The sequence below is a fragment of the Orycteropus afer genome, unplaced genomic scaffold (assembly GCF_000298275.1).
Source record: "Orycteropus afer afer isolate SDZICR_OR568_19922 unplaced genomic scaffold, OryAfe1.0 scaffold00237, whole genome shotgun sequence".
Classification (NCBI taxonomy): Eukaryota; Metazoa; Chordata; class Mammalia; order Tubulidentata; family Orycteropodidae; genus Orycteropus; species Orycteropus afer.
The window spans coordinates 2946865-2954229 of NW_006921824.1; positions in this window are offsets into that span (position 1 = coordinate 2946865).

Sequence of the window (7365 nt, forward strand, 5' to 3'; positions counted from 1 at the left end):
TACTCTTCTTTACTAGGGAGGTTTTGATTGTCTTCATTGGCACTGTATTTTCTTTTACCTGTATTTGAAGCCTAGGTTTCTTGACTTGCAGGTCTGGACAGTGACTTTCTTTTGGACTTAGACTACTCAGATGAATTTGAAATGAATCAAATATTTTGCAGTAAAAGGCTGAATATTCTCCTTTTTTTCTAGTAGGATGATTAGAAAAATATAAATGCCACTGAGATGCTTTCTATATTCATGAGACCAAAGACTACATGATAATTTGTTTTATAGTTATAGATTGCTTTATAGTTAAAGATCGAAGTTGTCAAGGACTTCATATTACTTGGTTCTACAATCATCACCAATGGAAGCAGCAGTCAAGACATCAGATGACATATTGCATTCGGCAAATCTGCTGCAAAAGACCTCTTTCAAGTGCTGAAGAGCAAATATGTCACCTTGAAGACTAAGGTGCACCTAACCCAAGCCATGGTATTTTCAATCACCTCTTATGCATGTGAGACCTGGACGACGAATAAGGAAGACTGAAGAAGAGTTGATGCTTTTGAGTTGTGGTGTTGGAGAAGAATGCTAAAAGTACCGTGTCTACTAAAAGAACTAACAAATCTGTCCTGGAGGAAGTGCAGCTGGAATGCTCCTTGGAAGCGAGAATGGCCAGACTTTGTTTTACCTACTTTGGTCATGTTGTCAGAAGGAACCATTCTATGGAGAAGGATATCATGCTTGGCAAAGTGGAGGGTCAACAAAGAAGGGGAAAGCCCTCAATGAGATTGGTAGACACAGTGGCTGCAGTGACGGACTCAGGTATAGCAAGGAGGGCAAGGCTGACACAGGACCGGGCAGTGTTTCGTTCTGCTGTGCATAGAATCACTATGAGTTGTACACAACTTAATGGCACCTAACAACAACAACAACAGCAGCAGCAGTTACAGATAGGATAATCTTTAAAAAGTTGGGGTCTTCTCCCATCCTCTCTTCTCCCACTTTGTACATTTTTGTCCTTAAATTGTGGATCATGGAATAGGCCCTTTATACATCTTTATGTCACCCTTCCCCACTAGGGCATAAGTAAAACAAGACTCAACTTGAAGGGCCTAGAATGGGAGGCATACTTATTAATATTTTCCAGTTGCAAGACATTTTCTCTTCTGTTTTTGATTAATTTGTTTACATTCAAGATTAATGTATTCTGCCTCAGTTTTGCAGAGAATACACATTTCTCTAACTATGTGTTATGTTAGGCTCAACAATATGACATTGGTGTTTTTGTTGGTTTGTAGTGACATATGGTTCAACCTAATACATGAGATGGGAAGTTGAGAATTGAGGCACTGTAAAAATTGATTTGAACTTCCGGACAAGCATTGTATATCTTGTGGCTAGTTACCACTTTTGGTGACTTGATTAAAATACAAATAATTAAGAAATTTCATCATTTTTTACCAGTACTTTGGAAAAAGCTATAGGCTTTCAGTAATACAGATGGATCCATCATAATGTGACTAATTGAACGCTGTTTGATGGGTGCAAATTCCAAAGAACCCAGTTGAGAACTTACTGAAAATATTCATTTATCCATTCAACACTGTTGGCATTATATGTCATGCCACACACTGTGCTAAATGCTGGAAGTAAAATGGTGAAAAAGAGAGACGTGGTCCTTACTCTCCTGGAAATTACATTCTTTTGGTGAAGACAGACAAAGACTAACAAATAAAATAATTATAGATTGTAATAAATGCTTTAATGGCCTAAAATAAAGACTAATTGACAAGGCTGAGTGTATCTTGCTCATTGCTGAGTGGGACAACTGAAAAGTCTGCAGTAGTCATCTGTGTTTGTGCTCTTGTTTTCTTTAGTATGTTATGGAAGGGAGTTCAGGAAGAGATCTTCATTAAAAAAAAAAATATTATAGAAACATTTAAACATACAGAGAACTAAAGAAAATGGTATAATAAAACCCAGGTACCCATCAACTATCTTCAACAATCATTTAACAAAGACAATTCATTTATAAATTATACCTTGTTGTCTTCAGTTCCTTACTCAGGAGGGAAGAGTTCTGTCCTTTAAAAATCTCCAATCCTTTACAATTAGTTGTCTTGCAATTTACACAATGGGTTATAATCCTCTGGTCAAGGATTTGACACAGCAAATGAATATGTTATTTCTCTAGCTGATTGCTGGAGATGAAAGACATAAGATTAAAGGTTGGGGAAAAACAAAAAGTCAGTTGAAAGTCTCCAGCATGATGGAGCCTTTACCTGGGCACATTTACAATTGAAATATGAGCAACTTTGATTTTTGAGCTATTTACATACATGGTGAGTTACCTTAGAAACAGATTCTTCTTGTAGCACTTGAGCTTCCTCAGTGGTGTGAGGATATTAATAAAAACAAATTCAAAGCTATCTGTATGAATTGATGCAGAGATGTTTAACACCTAAGTTTTTTTTTTTAAATATAATTTATTTTATTTTTGTTGTCATTGCTGAGAAATACAGAGCAGAACATATACCAACTCAACAATTTTGACGTGTAGAATTCAGTGACACTGATCATATTCTTCGAGTTGTACAGCCTTTTCCCCCCTCGTGTTCTGAGTTGTTTCTCTTCCATTAACATAAACTCACTGCCCCTAAATTCCTATTTAATCTTTAGAGTTCCTGTTGTCAATTTGATCCCACATAGATAGAGCTTAAAAGAATACAATGGTCAAGGCAGACATTCTTTCTAGTTAAGCTAAACTATTGTTTGGTTTTAGGAAGAGTCCAGGGGAGATTTTGGTTCAAGGTTTAAGGTTTAAAGATAATCTGAGGGCAGTTGTTTCAGGTCAATGCATAAATCTGAGAACTCCCTAAACATATATCATTCTTTCAAAAGCTGTAGAAAATTTCCTTTATAACTTTCCATTTTACCAGTGACTTTAACATATGATATACATCACACACACACACACACACACACACACACCCCCCGCTAAGTCATAATTTTTGACAGAAACTTTGAAGCCTTTTTATATTTGAAAGAACCATGACATGGAATGTCATGACCAAGAGATCCAGATAGACCTCAGTAAACCTTTAGTACACAGACGAGCACTCAGCAAATGTTTACTGCTCAGTGGGTTGAAGTTCTTCATTCCTGTGCCATGGGTCACTAGGATGATCTGGGGGCGCCTTGAACAGACCTCTTTTTGCTGGAGATAGTGAAACTATCTCACCAAATTTATTGATAACCTTTGAAGGATTTTGAAAGAAGAATTTTGATTTCTCATTTTTCACATTCAGTTATAAATGAGAAAATTGCTCATAAATGAATAATTTGCACATTTGTTTGCACATGCTAAAGGATGGCATCATTAACAACAGTTATTCTCTCTGTATTATTTTCCAAAAAAATCTCTCTCTAGGATACATCCTGTTTGGAGGACACCGTTGGTGGTATCCATGTTTAAGGGAATGTCGTGTTTTTGTGTTTCTCTTGTCAGCAAAGCAGTACTAGTCATTATACTCTAGAGACACATATCTTCACTTTGGAAAGGTATTCAGTTGGTGGGTGGGCAGCAAGAAAAGAAGTTTTATTGTTTGAGTTGAATAGAGTTAGTAACACAGATCACTGTTCCTGCATTGGAGTTGGTTTTTGAGGTTAAATGTTTAACTAGCTGTTTGAGTGATCAGTTTTAAACTAGTTATTTGTGGTAATAGGTTTAAAATTCCATGATTTTGCTTAGCCTGGCAGATAAAAGTAAAAGAAGAGATATATCTATAGCTATATGTTTCTATTAAAACCCACTTAAGGAGCAAATGCCTTATTCACAAAAGCTCTCATTATAATTGCAAGCCTATGTTATTCCAGGCTTTCTGATTGAGGTTTAATGACAAGGTGACAGGTATTATTTGAAGTGTACGAATTTAGGAATTCCAAAAACATTTTTGAATCTTACTTTCTCATAGTTTCTGTGCACTGGATTCTCAAAAATGGTTCTTAATACTTAGGAACAATTAATGTCAGTTTTATAGAATGAAACTGCTATCTGCTTAAAAACTCTTTTTCCCCTCCAGTTAACATTGACTGCAGAGTGCTAATTTATAGTTGTCATTCAACACAAGTACAGGCCACTTGATGAGAGACAGGGTGGTAGACAAAACCTGCATTGAGGGCATTAACTCTTTAAATATTTTTTAAATTATCTTAAAACAAAATACAAATCATGGCCTTATAAGGCATATTATGGAAGGAATGGTGAAGCACTCAATGTCTCACCTTGAAGTTTTAGCAGAAAGCGCGTGCTCTCTCTCTCTCTTTTTGTAAAATTGGTCTTTGATCTTCCCAAATACCTCCACTGCTCTTCTGCCACTAAATAAGCAATGCTTATTGAAGCTGTACGTGGTAGCTAATCATCCTATGTTGGAAAGATGTCAGTCCTTATACATTACTTTTTCCAAAGTTTGGCTTTATAGTCAAAAGCCTAACTGCCACTTGCTTTAAGATTATTTTAGGGCATGAGTTCTGGTTAGAATTTCCCACAAAGAAGCTGAAACTGACAAAAATATGTTTTCCGTGGTACTATGTTTAGAAATGGGAAGCCAATATGAAATGTCATTTTCTATACTATTTGGATGATTTCCCTTTCCATTAGCTGCTCTATTGCAGGACTCATTTTATATAGCACTAGAATACTTTTTCAGGAACTCTTGTGGTGGAATGCCTAAGGCATTTGACTGCTAACCAGAAGGTTGGCGGTTCAAACCCACCAGCCACTCTCTGGAAGGAAGATCGGGCAGTCTACTTCTGTAAAGATTTACCTCCTCAGAAACCCAATGGGGGTCACTGTTAGTCAGAATTAACTCTATTTGCAGTAGGCTTGGGTTTGGTTTTGTTTAGAATACCTTTTAGAGTAAAATGGTAGTATTTTGCATGGGTTGTTGTTGTTGTTGTTGTTGTTATGTGCCGTCCAGTCGTCTCTGACTCATAGCGACCCCTCCTTGGGTTTCTGAGGCGATATCTCTATGGAAGTGGATTGCCCAATCTTCCTTCCAAGGAGTGGCTGGTGGGTTTGGACCGCCAACCTTCTGGTTAGCAGTCGAAGTGCCTTAGGTACTACGCCACCAGAGCTCCCTTTGCATGGGTACTGGCAGTAAATACTGGTTAAACAGAACTATGCTAAAAGAAAGGACCCCTGGTGCTGCAGTGGTTAAAGCATTTCTAACCAAAAGGTCAGTTGTTCAAACCCACCAGCCAATGACGGATACAGCAGTATTTGCTGTTCCTCGACCAGCAAGCTTCCGTTTCTTATGGGAAATTGGAAGGATTGAAAGAGAAAGGGAAGGAAATAGTAACGGGTAACATTATTGACTTAAAATAGAAATATGACTAGCATTTTGGTTTAGCTGAATAGATACAATATATATAACTATATATTACAAATACATCAATGTATGTAGAAGTAGGTGCTCTGGTGGTGCAGTGGTGAAAGCATTTGGCTGCTAACCAAAAGCTGTTTGAACCCACTAGACTCTTCAGGAGAAAGATGAGTCAGTCTGCTTCTGTAAAGATTTACAGCCTTTTTGCTTGTTTTTGTAAATAAAATTTTATTGAAACACAGCCAGGCTTATTTGTTTACATGTTGTCTATGGCTGCTTCCCTGTTACAATGGCAGAATTGAGTCACTGTGCCAGAGATCAGATGACCCGAAAAGTCTGAAGTATTTATTATCTAAGCCTTTACAGGAAATATTTGCCAAGCCCTCATCTAGTGAATGACTCTACCTTGATTCATTCAAATGCCACAGATTCTTGCTCCCAAACCCAAGGGCCAAGTCTTCTAGAACCAAAGCATGGGAAGATCTTACGACGCTGCCTCCATGATATACCTTCCTGGTAGTGGCTGCGGGTCTAACACCATTTGACAAACTGTCCATTGGTGATGGTGGCTGGGCAGTTGGTCTTGCCCTTCATAGTGCCTAGGCAGATGTCCCTGCATACTTCATTGTCCAGAGAGGGGAGGGAAAATTTCTAGATGGGTTGAAAAAAAAAATGTGTACCAAAGATTATTAGTAGTTACCAGAGGTAGGAGGGAGGGGGAATGGGAAAGCATTTTTTTGGGGAGCATTGAGTTTATGCTAATAGGTGGTGGAATATTTTGGAGAAGGATAGCAATAATGGTGGCACAAAAGAGAAAAAAAAAAAATACAGTCTAAGCCAGCCACTCCTCAGAAGGAAGGTTGGGCAATCCTACTTTTGTAGTGATACTGCCTTGGAAACCCAAGGAGGGGTCGCTATGAGTCGGGTCCCACTCGACAGAACATAATAAGAGACCCTATGGGTAGTTCTACTCTGTCTATAGGGTGCTCTGAATCAGGAGTTGACTTCATGGCAGTGGGTATGTAGAATTGTTACGACTCCACTTCACAGCACAAAACAACAACAACAACATCATGCTTAGAAAACAGTGCTTACTAGTTCTTATGTGGAAATTCCCTGCCAGTGAAAAGTATAAAAGGAGTCTTTCCTAATAGCCTTTGATTGGGGCTGCACTGACTAGGCAGACTTGGCAGACATCATGTGCCACCCACCTAACTCACTTATGTTTGCAATTTTAAAGATCCCATTAAGGCTGCTGTTTTTGATGAGTTCTCAAGGGGATCTGATTATTAATGTTTGCCAGACACAGAAGTATTGACATTGTCATGTTATTAGTATTACTATTCTAAGAGCCCAGTCATCAAAGACCCCAGGAGACCTCAATTTTGATAACTACTAATGAAGAAGATAAAATGTGTTGCAATAGTCATTTTAGTAATGAACAGTTTCACTATCTGTTTAGTTTGAAGCTTGTGTAAACAAATGAAAGCAAAACATAAGAAAAAATATCGAACAGTTGTTAGTATTGATTTAGATTGGGAGTTCCAATTTAAGAGTATTGATGGGTTCATTCATAGATAGGAGGGGGCCAGTATAAAAAAAAAGTGAGGTTGAGTGTCCTAGGAATTAGCAAAAATATGTTCAATAAGCTGTAAATGAAAGTTTATTTACATGATTCATATTTCCTTCATCACAGATTAAACCTGTTTTATAATTGCAGGCTGCAGGGCATTTTCCTGAGGCACATTACCAATATATGCAGTTTATAGTAGTGGTAGTGCAGAGATAAGGAGTTCTGGTGGTATAGTGGTTGAGGCATTTGGCTGGTAACCAAAGGGTCAGTGGTTCGAACCCACCAGCTGCTTTGTGGAAGAAAGATGAGGCGGTCTGCTTCTGTAAAGGTTTATAGCCTTGGAAACCTAGTGGGGATTGCTATGAGTCAGAATTGACTCAATGGCAGTGAGCTTGGTTTTGAGGCTTTTTATTTTTTGAG